We start from the raw sequence: 15,094 nt of genomic DNA, 5'->3' as shown, positions 1-15,094 counted from the left end.
CTTGACTGGGTAGCTTTGATTTTGTAATCAAGGGATGTTGTTGGCTATATAAATTAGTGCATTTATAAAATCAAGCTTTCGCTACATTACTATGCTGTCTCCAATATATATCTATTTCTGGAGGACACAACACATTGTGTCTATCTTCGGCACATACTCGTATCTGCAGTCCCTTTCTACACAAAGTACATAACAATTAAGAAAGGCTATTAATAATTAATAATTCGCCATTTGAATTAGATATTTACTGATAGATACATTGACAATAGGTGCAGGAGTAGGCCATTCGGCCCTTTGAGCCAGCACCGTCATTCAATGTGATCATGGCTGATCATCCACATTCAGTAGTACTCCGGCCTTCTCCCCATACCCCTTGATTCCGTTAGCCATAAGAGCTCTATCTAACTCTCTCTTGAATTCATCCAGCGTATTGGCCTCCGCTGCCTTCTGAGGCAGAGAATTCCACAAATTCACAACTCTCTGGGTGAAAAACGTTTTCCTCATCTCCATTCTAAATGGCCCACCCCTTATTCTTAAACTGTGGCCCCTGGTTCTGGACTCCCCCAACATTGGGAACATGTTTCTAGCATGTCCAAACCCTTAATAATTGTATATGTTCTATAAGATAGCCTCTCATCCTTCTAAATCCCAGTGAATACAAGCCCAGTCGCTCCATTCTTTCATCACGTGACAGTCCAGCCATCCCGGGAATTAACCTGGTGAACCTACTCTGCACTCCATCAATAGCAACAATGTCCTTCCTCAAATTAGGGGACCAAAACTGCACACATTACTCCAGGTGTGGTCTCACTAGGCCGTGTACAACTGCAGAAGGACCTCTTTGCTCCTGTACTCAACTCATCTCGTGATGATTAATACATGTCACCAACACAATGAGTTTACAAAAAAAAACAGGAGGAAGGAACTGCAGATGCTGGTTTAAACCAAAGATATACACAAAATAGAAACATAGAAACATAGAAATTAGGTGCAGGAGTAGGCCATCCGGCCCTTCAAGCCTGCACCGCCATTCAATATGATCATGGCTGATCATCTAACTCAGTGCTGGAGTAACATAGAAACATAGAAAGTAGGTGCGAGAGCAGACCACCAGGTCCATCGAGCCCGCACCGCCATTCGCTCATGGCTGAACACTAAACAGACACACTTACCCACAAACAGTAGACACAAGACACAGAACATAAGACACTACCCTCCCCTTTATACCGCTATCACCCCTCTCCACCCCAAGAACCTCGTGATCTCCTGGGGGAGGCAAAAAACCGGATAAAAACCCAGGTCCAATTCGGGAAAAAAATCCGGGAAATTCCTCTCCGACCCCAATCTAGGCGATCGACACTTGTCCAGGAGATCACTCAGGTCTTACTATACTCAGTACTCAGTGCTGGAGTACTCAGCAGGACAGGTAGCATCTCTGGAGAAAAGGAATGGGTGATGTTTCAGGTCGAGATCCTTCTTGAGACTCAGAGTCAGGGGAGAGAGAGACCTAGAGGTATGGAAGGGTAAGGTGTGAAAATGACAGATCAATGCAGACAATGCTAAGAAAAAGAAAAAAATGGAAATGAAGAAAAACCTATTGTTTTCTGCTGCTTTTCACTAGCTTTCATTGTGGAACTTTCACACTGACTGTACTCTAGATTACTTCTAGTTGCTTGCTTTAGTTTCTAAAGGTTAACATGTTAATGCAAACATTTCAATCTGTCTGATATTGATAATGTAACTTTAAAAAAATCTCAAAATATGAATAAAATAAAGGCTCCAAACCTGCTTTAACATAGAGACAAGAAACTGCAGATGCTGGAACGTTGAGCAAAGTACAAACAACCAGAGAAACTCAGCAGGCAATGATGCAGCATCTGTGGAGAGAATGGACAGGCAATGTTTCAGGTCTGATTCTTCCCCAATCTGGAGAAGGTCCCAACCTGAAATTCTGTCTGTCCATTCGAACCACAGATGCTGCCTAATCCAGTTCTTCCAGGAAATACCGAGGAACTTCCCGCTGCAGCACGATAGCGCAGCGGTAGAGTTGCTGCCTTACAGCGCTTGCAGTGCTGGAAACCCAGGTTTGATCCCGACTACGGGTGCTGTCTATACGGAATTTGTACAGTACCACGTGTGTTTTCTCCGAGATCTACGGTTTCTTCCCACACTCCAAAGATGTACGGGTTTGTAGGTTAATTGGCTTGGTATATAAGTAAATTGTCCCTTGTGTGTGTTGGATAGCATCAATGTGCAGGGATCGCTGGTTGGTGTGGACTCGGTGGGCAGAAGGGCCTGTTTCCACGCTGTATCTCTAAACTAAACTGTGGGCCAGTAATCTTCTAGTCGGAAAGTTACTGGAGAGGATTCTGAAATATGGGATATGTATGTATTTTGATAGGCAGGTACTGATTGGGATAGTCAGCATGTTTTGGAGGATCTAGGGAGAGTATCTCACTGGATACCGAATTGGCATCATGGAAGGAAGCAAAGAGTGGTGGTGGACGTTTATTCTTTCAGATAGGAGGTCTGTGACTAATAGTGTACCACATGGATCGGTACGGGACCCATTGATGTTTGTGGATTAAATCAACGATTTGGATGAGAATGTGCACACCATGACCAGTAAACTTGCTGACGTTTCCACTCTATAATAGGTGGTGTCGCAGAGAGTGAAGACGCTTATCAAAAATTATATCGGCATCTTGATCAGTAGAATAAGTGGCTGAGGAATGGCACATGGAGTTTAATGCAGATAAGTGCAAGGTGTTGCTTTGTGGAAAGACAAACTAGGGCGGGACCTTCACAGTGAACGGTGGGGCCCAGGGGAGTGTTGTAGAGTAGAGTACAAGTACATGGTTCCAAGAAAGTGGTAACATAGGTAAATGGGATGGTAAAATGGCTCTTCATCAGTCAGGATACTGAATATAGAACGAGACATCATGCTACAAGACATTGGTGAGGCACCATTTGGAATATATTAGTCGGTTTTCGTTAACCTGCTATAGAAAGGAGATCAATAGGCTGGAAATAGGCAATAGGTGCAGGAGAAGGCCATTCGACCCTTCAAACCAGCACAGCCATTCAATGTGATCATTACCCCGTTCCTGCCTTCTCCCTATATCCCCTGACTCCGCTATCTTCAAGAGCCCTATCTAGCTCTCTCTTGAAAGCATCCAGAGAACCGGTCTCCACCAAATTCCACAGACTCCCAACTCTCTGTGTGAAAAAGTGTTTCCTTATCTCCATTCTAAATAGCTTATTCTAAATAGTGCAGAGAAGATTTGATGGTATTGTCAGGATGAAGGGCCTGAGTTGCACAGAGAGGTTGGGCAGACTTTATTCCTTGTTGCACAGAAGGCTTAAGAGTGATCATCAAATTTTAGGGAAATCCTGATTGTATGACATTTGGTTCTTCAGTTTTACTGGATTCCCTTTAAGATGACAAATTTTTGCATACTCAATTTAACACATTGGAGCTCTGTTGGTGTCCCAGGGAGCCGCTCGCCCGATCCACCCGCTGAACAACCGCGCCACCGATAACCAGAACGACGACCGAAAACCGGGACGCTCCCCGGTAGGCTCGATTCACCCCACAGGCCTCCCATGGGACTGCGGTAAAGCTGGGCAGCGAGGCCTGTCTGGGCCGAAGTAGCCTCAGCGGTGGCGGCAATGGGAGCCTCGGCGGTGGCGGCGGGAGACTCGACAGCGGAGCAGGTGCCTCGACGGCAAGGTGGGCCTCAGTGGCAAAGGGAGCCTCGGTGGTGATGGGGCCTCACGGTCGATGAGCGTGAGGGGGGAGGGGAAGACAATAGGGACTCGGCGTGGGGGAGTTTTATCGTATCGTACCGTTTCCCCACTCCCTTTAAACATCCCTCAATTAATCCATCCATCCATCCATCCATCCATCCATCCATCCATCCATCCATCCATCCATCCATCCATCTATCTATCTATGTCTCGTCTTGTTGGGACATCTGTCTGTCTGCATGTGAGTGATCTCATGGAATTACGCCAAAACGGAACACAATAGCGAGGAAATATTTGCACCACCTTACTCACCTTTGTCCCGTGGTCGTTTGTGTAAAGTTTAATTCAGATTGATGATATATTTCACAAGTTATTGCCATTTAAACGTTTTTAAAAAGCTCACTTTGAGAAGAATAGCTGTGACTGTACTGTGAGAGTTTTCTGGCAGTTGCAGCTATGACGTTACAATGGCATCTCACAGTCTTCCAATCACAATAGGATCTCATTTACATACGCTGCTGTGAACATTCCGCAACCCGACAATGAAATCACAATGAGATCTCAGCTGTCACCCGACAGTGACTGAGGTTAGTGTGTGTGGGGGAGGAATTTGTGCTTGTGTGGAGGAGGGGTTAGTGTGTGTGGGGGGGGGGAGGGCTTGTGTGTCTGTGTGGGTTAATGTGTGTGTGGGGATGTTAATGTGTGGGATGGGGGGTTAGTGTGTGTGTGGGGGGGGATTATGTCACGATGGGAACATGTCAGCCGCGCCTGCACAGTTGGGGGCTATGGGTGAGTGGTGGAATATTGCGTTCGGGCATCAGCCCTCCCGTGTGACGCCACACACCCCTAGCGTTTGGGGACGGGGCCCAATCAGTCCCACTTGGTCTAGTATATAACTAAAACTCTCATCTTGTTTGGCCGTGTGCATGTCTGCGTGCGTACGTGTGAGGGTGAATGAGGCAAAATTAGCAGCCCTTGCGCAGGAGGGTGAGTGGTAGAATATTGCATTGGGGAACGGGTTGCATTGGGGGACTCGGCCTCCCATGGGGGCTATGGGTGAGTGGCTGAATATTGCATTGGGGGAACAGGTTGCATTGGGGGACCAGGCCTCCCATGTGACAGGGACCCAATGGGCCCCACTTGGTCAAGTATATTACTAAAAATCTCATCTTGTTGTTTGTGGGTATGCGTGTGTGTGAGTTCTGGAAACTACGCCAAAACGGTACACCATAGCGCTGCAATTGTTGGGCCATCTTACTCATTATTGTCCTGTGATATGCTGTAGCTAGTTTCGTTCAGATTGATGTTATATTTTACAACATTGACATTTTAAACTTTAGAAAAACACTTTTCCACTAATCCTGCCCATCAGCCACGTTCGACGTAATACTGACGTCACAATGGGGTTTCATTTTTTTTAAATCGCCATTTATTTTTTTCACGTGTACTTGACTGGTCTCATAACGGGGACTCAACGGCTGCACGGATAAGTTTCCTTCTATTTCACAAATCCCTCCACGGGTCCTCCCTTCAATTTATTAACTTTAATTTAATTTCTGCCATCAACGGCATAACTTTGAACGCAGCAGCCCCGCTTACGCAGTTTGGTGGAATATTGTGTTGGGGGAGTGGGCCCAACGGGTCCGCACATGGTCTAGTTCCCTTTAAATATGCAATGATCCTGATTCTTGTGACCCTTTTAAAGTCTGAAGAAGGATCTTGACCCGAAACGTCACCCATTCTTCTCCCAGAGATGCTGACTGTCCCGCTGAATTACTCCAACATTTTGTGTCTACAACTCCTTTTAAACTCTTCTGGTTCAGTTTTCCATTTTTTTCCTGGAGCATCAGAGGCTGAGGGAGATCCCGATAGAAATATATAAAATCATGAGAGACTTAGATAGGTCAGATAGTCCATCTTTTGTCCAGAGAGGAAATGTCAAACACTAGAGGGCACGATTCAATAGAGAGAACACTGATGTGCCTTCATGGCCTCCCATACCCCCAATGGTAGTGCAATCCCATTAATCCTGACCGACGTCAAAACATCCTTCAGCAGGGTGAAACCTCAGGACCTGTTCGTGCATGGTGCAACTGGCTGGAGTGTTTGCAGATATCTTCAAACTCATTACTGAGGATTACTGAGGTTCTCACCTGCTTTATAAAAGTACAGGTATCAATAATACTGGTGCCCAAGAAGGGAATGGTGACATGCCTCAATAACTACTGACCATTGGCACTAACGTCCATGGTGATGAAGAGATTTAAGAGATTGGTTATGGTACATATAAGTTTCTACCTAAGCAAAGGCCTTGGCCCACTACAATTTGGCATACCATCATAATAGATCAATGGGGGATGTAATCTTGCTGTTTCTCCACTCTGCACTGGACCACTTGCACAATAAAAACACATATATCAGACTGTTGTTCATTAAACGTAGCTTGTCATTCAACACCATCAACACCTTTAAACTTGGTACCAAACTCAGGGAACTTGGTCTCTGAGCATCTCTTTTTAACAGGATCCTCCACTTGCTCATCAACAGAATGCAATTAATACTTAATGGTGCAACGCTTCCTCCTCAATAACCATCAGTACCTGAGGGGCACCTCAAGGCTGTGTAATCATCCCCCTGTGCTACTCACACTATACCCATGACTGTAACCAGACACAATTCCAACTCCATCTTTAAATTTCCTGACAACACCACCATTAAATTCACTGACAACACCACTCAGCGCAGCGTTTGATACAGTGGACCACACCATCCTAATTGACCATCTCCGGTATGGGGTTGATGTTGATGGCATTGCCCTGAGCTGGTTCGTTTCCTACCTAAAAAACAGAAGTTTCTCTACCAACATAGGCAATTCTTTCTCTTCCCCAGCTAGCCTTTTCTGTGGGGTTCCACAAGGCTCCATCCTGGGCCCCATTCTCTTCTCTCTCTCTACATGCTCCCCCTCGGCCAAGTCATTCAAAGGCATGGCATTTCTTTCCACTGCTATGCAGATGATGCACAGCTCTATCTCCCCCTGAAACCCAACAACAGGTCTAATTTAAACAGCCTCATGCACTGCCTTGATGATTTAAAATGCTGAATGGCTCAGAACTTCCTCCAACTTAACGAGAGCAAGTCTGAGGTCATCCTACTCGGCTCCTCCGGCTCCATCAAAATGATAACAGGCAGTTTTGGAAGCCTAACCTCCTTAGTCAAACCACACGTCAAAAACCTTGGCGTGATATTTGACTCCGCATTAATGTTTGACAAGCAAGTCAACTCTGTGGTAAAAGCTGGTTTCTTCCAGCTTCGTACAATAGCTAAAATCAAATCATTCCTCAAATTCGGCGACCTTGAAAAAATCATCCACGCATTCATCTTTTCCCGCCTTGACTACTGCAACTCCCTATACACTGGCATCAGCCAATCATCCGTGTCCTGTCTGCAATTGGTCCAAAACGCCGCAGCGACACTTCTGACGAGTATCTGTAAAAGGGACCACATCACCCCGATCCTGGCCTCTCTCCACTGGCTCCCAGTACGGTGTAGAATCAACTTCAAGCTCCTCTTATATGTTTACAAAGCCTTTAACGAGCTTGCCCCACCCTATATCAAAATTCTTCTAACCAACCATTCTACCTCCAGGCCCCTCAGGTCGGCTGACTTGGGGCTACCCGTGGTCTACGTTTAAGCTCAGGGGTGACCGCGCTTTTGCGGTTGCAGCACCTAGACTGTGGACTAGCATCCCGCTCCTCATCAGAACTGCCCCCACCATCGACTCCTTTACGTCACGACTCAAAACCTATTTCTACTCCCAATCGTTTTTAAGCCCCTCTGATGGGGCACTGTAAACAGTTTATGTATGCATTGTTAGGACTGTCTACCGTTGTATGTATCAAATTAGTACCAACACTGATGTGAAGCACTTTGGTCAAAGTGAGTTGTTTTTAAACGTGCTATACAAATACATTTATTATTATTATTATTATTATTATTATTATTATTATTATTATTATTATTATTATTATTATTCGATGAATTCTGGGTAATGATGAGAGAGTATAGGAAGGAGATCGATCATCTGAACAACAACTTTGCACTCAATGTCAGTAAAACCAAGGAGCTGATTTTTGACTACAAGAGCAAGGCTGCGGATCCATATACATGTCTTCATCAACAGGTTGCTGGTGGTGAGTTCATAGAAACATAGAAAATAGGTGCAGGAGGAGGCCATTCAGCCCTTCGAGCCAGCACCGCCATTCATTGTGATCATGGCTGATCTTCCCCTATCAATAACCCGTGCCTGCCTTCTCCCCATATCCCTTGACTCCACTAGAGCGCTATCTAACTCTCTCTTAAATCCATCCAGTGATTTGGCCTCCACTGTGGCAAGGAATTCCATAAATTCACAATTCTCTGGGTCAAAAAGTTTTTTCTCACCTCAGTCTTAAATGACCTCCCCTTTATTCTAAGTTCATGGGCATGCATATCTCTGAAGATTCATCCTGGACCCAGCACAATGATGCAATGATAAAGAAAGTCCATCAATGGCTCTACATCCTCCGGAGATTTGGTATATCGATGAATACTCTTGACCTTCTACAGATATATGGTAGAGAGCATATTGACTGGCTGCATCATTCCTGGTTTGGCAGGAATAATGGATATTACAAAAAGTGTTAAACACTGCCCTGTCCATAGGATATACAGGAGGTGCTGCCCACAAAAGGCAGCCAGCATCATCAAGGAAGCACACCACCCTGGCCACGCTCTTAATTCACTCCTATCACCCAGAAGAAGGTATAGAAGTCTGATAATCATGACCTTCAGGTTCAGAAACGGCATCTTCTGATCAGTCTCGAGAACGGTTTTGACCCGAAACATCACCCATTCCTTCTATCTAGAGATGTTGCCTGTCTTGCTGAGTTACTCCAGCATATTGTGTCTATCTTCCGAACAACCATCAGGCAATAGAACACTACCAAAACTAACTAAACTTTGACTATGAACTATCTTGTTTGCACTGGGGACTTGTGGCTTTTGTTTTAGTTTCCATAATATTGCTCTTTTTAATTTATTGAACTTTTTATTTGTTGGTTACTGTGTTTACAAACCTGCTGTGTTGCTGTTCGTCAAAAAATTATTGTTCTGTAATAGACGTCAGTCAATAGTCTATCTCCTGTGATGGAAACGGTGAGATCAATTAAGGGGAGGGAGGTGTCGGGGATGGTCCAAGTAAATTTGAGTGCAGGATGAAAATTGGTGGTGAAGTTGATGAAGTCCATGAGCTCTGCATGGGTGCAGGAGGTAAAGTAAAGTAAAGTATCCTTTATTGTCATAGCACCGATGCGGTCATCAATGTAACAGAGATAAAATTTTGGGATAGGGCCAGTGTACCTACATACCTTACAAAGAGGCAGGCCTAGCTGGGGCCCATGCGAGTGTCCATAGCTATGCCTTGGACTTGGAGGAAGTGGGAGTAGTCAAAGGAGAAGTTGTTGAGGGTGAGGACCAACTCCACTAGATGGAGTAGAGTGTTAGTAGAAATTGTATGGTTTTGCGATCGAGGAAGAAACAGAGGGCTTTAAGGCCTTCCTGATGGGGGTGGAGGTGTAGAGTGACTGGACGTCCATAGTAAAGATGAGGGAGTGGGGGATTGGAAAGCGAAAGTCATTAAAGAGACGAAGGGCATGTGAGGTATTTTGGACATAGGTCAGGAGATTGGACCGGGGGGGATAGAATGGAGTCGAGGTAAGTGGAAATCATTTCCGTGGGACAGGAAATGCAGTCGAGGTAAGTGGAAATCATTTCCGAATCTGAATCTGAGGAGCAGGCAGAAATAATGGGTCTCACAGGGCAGTTGTGTTTGTGGATTTTGGGGAGAAGGTAAAAATGAGCTGTGCAAGGCTGGGAAACGATAAGGTTGGAAGCTGTGGAAGGCAGACAGCCAGAAGTGATTAAATCAGAAATTAGGTGATAGTTTGACACATAGTGCCTGGAATGCTGCCAGGAGAAGCGGTGGAAGAAGATATGACAGCAATGTTCAAGGGATGTATAGACAACCACATATACAGTCAGGCGATAGAGGCTTACAGTCAGATCATCTGCAGGCAGATGGGATTATTTTAACTTGGCATCATGTGAGCCACAGATAACGTGAGCCAAAGGATCTGTTCTTGTGCTGTATTTTTCTATGTTCTATATTCCCTTAAAACTTCTGTTTTCTGTTTTTCTGCGTTCTGTTTTCCGCACTGCATTTTGAATTCACCACGAACCATTTCTCATACTCAGTTTCAACTCAGCAGATTTGCTGGAAACTTTATTGCGTCATTGTCTAAAAAAAGGTGATGAAAGGTTAATTGGAATGCCATTCAATAATCCAGCAATATAAGTAGCACAGTGACACAGTGACAGTGCTGGTCCCACACCTGTTAAGATGCAATCCGTCCCTTTTGTACAGTTCCCCCTTACCCCAAAACAGATCCCAGCGATCTAAGAATCTAAATCCCTGCCCCGTGCACCAGTTCCTCAGCCACACGTTCAGGTCCCGTATCTCCCTGTTCCTGCTCTCGCCAGCACGGGGAACTGGAAGCAAACCGGAGATAACAACCCTATGCAGTTTCATTGCAAAAGGATTTGAGTATAGGAGCAGAGAGGTTCTACTGCAGTTGTACAGGGTCTTGGTGAGACCACACCTGGAGTATTGCGTACAGTTTTGGTCTCCAAATCTGAGGAAGGACATTATTGCCATAGAGGGAGTGCAGAGACGGTTCACCAGACTGATTCCTGGGATGTCAGGACTGTCTTATGAAGAAAGACTGGATAGACTTGGTTTATACTCTCTAGAATTTAGAAGATTGAGAGGGGATCTTATAGAAACTTACAAAATTCTTAAGGGGTTGGACAGGCTAGATGCAGGAAGATTGTTCTCGATGTTAGGGAAGTCCAGGACAAGGGGTTACAGCTTAAGGATAAAGGGGAAATCCTTTAAAACAGAGATGAAGAGAACTTTTTTCACACAGAGAGTGGTGAATCTCTGGAACTCTCTGCCACAGAGGGTAGTTGAGGCCAGTTCATTGGCTATATTTAAGAGGGAGTTAGATGTGGCCCTTGTGGCCAAGGGGATCAGGGGGGTATGGAGAGAAGGCAGGTACGGGATACTGAGTTGGATGATCAGCCATGATCATATTGAATGGCGGTGCAGGCTCGAAGGGCCGAATGGCCTACTCCTGCACCTAATTTCTATGTTTCTATGTTTTCTATGACACAGTGGCAGAATTGCTGCCTTACAGTGCCAGTGACTCGGGTTCAATCCTGACCACAGGTCCTGCCTGTGCGGAGTTTGTACGTTCTCCCTATGACTGCGTTAGGTTTCTCCGGGTGCTAGGGTTTCCTCCCACATTCCAAAGACCAACAGGTTTGTAGGTTAACTGGCTGCTGAAAAATATAAAATTGTCCCTAGTGCGTAGGATAGTGCTAGTGTACGGGGTGATCGCTGGTCAGCGTGGACTCGGTGGTCCGAAGCGCCTGTTTCTCTGGAGTCTAGAGTTTAAAATCTGCTTGTCTGGCAATTTAAAAATCCCAAATGTAACCAATTGACTAATGTGATTAATGTGATAATTGCCCTCATTTCTAGACATGGGACTGTTGATATCAGACAGGGTGGACAGGTGGATAGTTTTGATGCGGTATGCTGTTTTTTGCCAATTGCACAGGTCTTCTGTGTGGTTCCAATGTATAGACTGGAGGCTTTTAATTACACTTGGACTGCTCCTTCTCCACTTTGGGGAGTCATGGGTCTGGAATTTCCAGAAGTCCAGGAGGATGTTGAGGCTTTGAACACATGCTTGAATCTTTTCTCTTGACCTAAATAAAGAATATCTGCCTTGGGATTCCAGTGTGTAGGAAGGAACTGCAGATGCTGGTTTACACCGAAGATAGACACAAATGCTGGTGTAACTCAACGGGACAGGCAGCATCACTGGAGAGAAGGAATGGGTGACATTTCGGGCCTGAAGAAGGGTCTCGACCTGAAACAATAGACAATAGACAATAGGTGCAGGTGTAGGCCATTCGGCCCTACGAGCCAGCACCACGATTTAATGTGATCATGGCTGATCATCCTCAATCAGTACCCTGTTCCCCCCTTCTCCCCATATTCCTTGACTCCGCTAGCCCCTAGAGCTCTATCTAACTCTCTCTTAAATCCATCCAGTGACTTGTCCTCCACTGCCCTCTGTGGCAGGGAATTCCATAAATTCACAACTCTCCGGGTGAAAATGTTTTTTCTCACCTCAGTCTTAAATTACCTCCCCTTTTATTCTAAGACTGTGGCCCCTGGCTCTGGACTCACCCGACATTGGGAACATTTTTCCTGCATCTAGCTTGTCCAGTCCTTTTATAATTTTATATGTTTCTGTAAGATCTCCCCTCATTCTTCTAAACTCCAGTTACTACAGCATTTTGTGTCTATCTTGGGATTCCAGTGTTGGGCCAGCAAAAGATGTCCCTGTCCAGTGGACGTGACTGGAATTAATTAAGGCTTCAGCGCTTGGGAGAGAACAAAAGCTACAGTCTTCTCAAGGATGTGGTCGAATTTGCAGAAACAGCTTGGTAGTATCTTTCCAGTACCTTGTTGTAAGTATTCTAGGACGCAGAGTGCCTGGCAGCCAGTAATGTTTTTTGTGCCAGATTTGAAGTTTTGTTCTTCAAACACTGTTTTCCTCACAACCTAAAGCCCCTGTCCCACGAAGCTAGTTTACCCTCTCCCAAGTTTAAAAAAAAAAACTCGTGGTACTTCATCACGAGTATTTTTTTACTCTTGGAAATTTTTCACACTGTTGAAAAAACTTCACGAGTTTCCGCGTTTCCCGAGTACCTGCCGTTAGCATTACGAGCCGCTACGAAACATCCAGTTTCTCCAGCACTTTTGTCTACATTGCCATTATAAATAGTGTGTGATGGGCTTAAGCCAATTAAATTACTCGTTCTTTACGGGGAATCCGCCGACAAAAAACTATTCTCATTGGTGAGTGTGGAGGAATGTGACTTTATTTATTTATTCATACATTTTTTAAAATATTTTTTTGAGCGTGAGAACTTCTGTCATCAGCGTGAGAACGTGAGAATTTCCTCAAATGCGTTAGTCTCACGCTCAATGCGTGAGAGGTGGCAGCCCTGCAGCAGGCAGTGAAGAAAGCTAATGGAATGTTGGCCTTCATAACAAGAGGATTTCAGTATAGGAGTAAAGAGGTTCTTCTGCGGGCTCAAAGGGCCGAATGGCCTCCTCCTGCACCTATTTTCTATGTTTTTATGTTTCTATGTAAAACGACAGATTAAAGCAGACAATGATAAGGAAAGGTAGGATGGTTCATTGTTGGCAGAGGATAAGGTGACAAGGAGGCATACAATTAGTAAAATTAATCAGGTGGACAGTGAAACTAGGAGAACTAGGGTGGGAGAGGGACAGAGAGGGTTAATTGAAGTTAGAGAAATCAATATTCATGCGGCTGGGTTGTAAGCTGCCCAAGCCAAATGTGAGGTTCTGTTCCTCCAATTTGCATTGGGCCTCACTCTGATGGCGGAGGTGGTCCATGACAGAAAGGTCAGTGTGGGAATGGGAGAGGGAGTTAAAGTGTTTGGCAACCAGCATATTGCATACTACTTGATCACTGGAGGCTGGAATGACTTTTCTTTGAAATACTGATTAAATAGTTGCTCACGTGAGAAATAGGATGCTGGAGCAACTCAACGTTACAGCCAGTAACTTTGGAAGAAATGGGCAGATGACGTTTTGAGTCAGTACCATTTTTCAGTTGAAAGAAGAAGGCTGCTTCGGTCTAAAGAAGATTCTCCGACCTAACGCATCATCTCTCTGTTCCCTCCACAGATGCTGCCTGGCCTTGGCGAGTTCCTCCAGCACTTTGTTTTGCTCCAAATTCTAGAATTTACATTTAGTTTATTATCACCATGTGTACAGAGATACAGAGATTGTTTGCATGCTATTCCTCTTCCATTATATATTAGCATATTCCTCAACATATTAGCTGAGGAAACTTTCGTGAATGCAATTGATAAATTCCATCCCATCTAAACTTTTTGTGCTATAACAGTCCCAGTCTGCATTGGGAAAGTTAAAATACACTACTACAACAACCTTTTATGCGTTTTGCAGCTGCCTGCAATCTCATGGCATATTTATTCAATTCTCTGAGGGTCTGTAGTATCCTCCCCACAAGCTGATCATCCCCATTTTTATTTCTTCATTTATTTCATTTATGAGTCATTTATTTTCATCTATAGATTTCCTATGATTTTTTCCCCCTGAACCTAATCTCCCTAGTTCTTGATTTCCCAACCCTGGAAAAAAGACTGTGCATTCACCTCATACGATCATCCTTCAGGCTTCTGTACTCCAAGGTATTGAGGTCTGACATGCTCAACTTCTCCCTGTAGCTCAGCCCATTGAGTCATGCCAGCATTCTCATAAATCTTCTATTCTGGCTTAATTACATCTTTCTGATGGCAGGGTGACCAAATTTGAACACAGTACTCCACGTGTGACCTCATCAACATACTGTATACTTAATTCCCTGAATGATGAAGGCCAATGTGCTACAAACCTTATTAGAATCATTGTCATAGTCATACAGTGTGGATCAGGTCCTTCGGCCCAACTTGCCCACAGCGACCAATGTGTTCCATCTACACTTGTCCCACATGCCTGCTTTCGGCCCGTATCCCTCACAACCTGTCCTATCCATGTATCTGTCAAATTTCTTCTTAAACGTTCTGATATTCCCTGTCACAACTATCTCCACCGGCAGCTCGTTCCATATTACCCACCCTTTATGTGAAAAAGTTACCCCTCATATTCCTATAAAATCTTTCTCCCTTCACCTTAAACCTAAGCCCTCTGGTTCTCGATCCCCTGCTCTGAGCAAGAAACTCTGCTGGTGGGGAAGTGCTGTTGGTTAGGTATGAAATTCGGTCCTTAGCAAGAGGTGACATGTGATAATCAGAAGATGCAGAGCACTTGTGGGTAGAGATGGGAAACTGCAAGGGTTAAAAGAGTTCTTTAGAGGCCTCCAAACCACCAGGATAGTAGCCAGGATATAGGGCTTAAGTTACACCAGGAGATACAATCAGCATGTAAGAAATGTCATGGGAGATGTCAATATGCAGGTAGACTGGGAAAATCAGGTTGGTACTGGACCCCAAGAAAGGGAATTTGTAAAGTGCCTCCAAGATGGTGTCTTAGAGCAGCTTGTAGTGGAGCCTACCAGGAAAAGGCAATTCTGGATCTAGTGTTGTGTAATGAACCGGATAAGGGAGCTCAAGGTAA

This window comes from Leucoraja erinacea, chromosome 1 (assembly GCF_028641065.1).
Source record: "Leucoraja erinacea ecotype New England chromosome 1, Leri_hhj_1, whole genome shotgun sequence".
Classification (NCBI taxonomy): domain Eukaryota; kingdom Metazoa; phylum Chordata; class Chondrichthyes; order Rajiformes; family Rajidae; genus Leucoraja; species Leucoraja erinaceus.
This window is presented reverse-complemented; position numbering follows the sequence as displayed.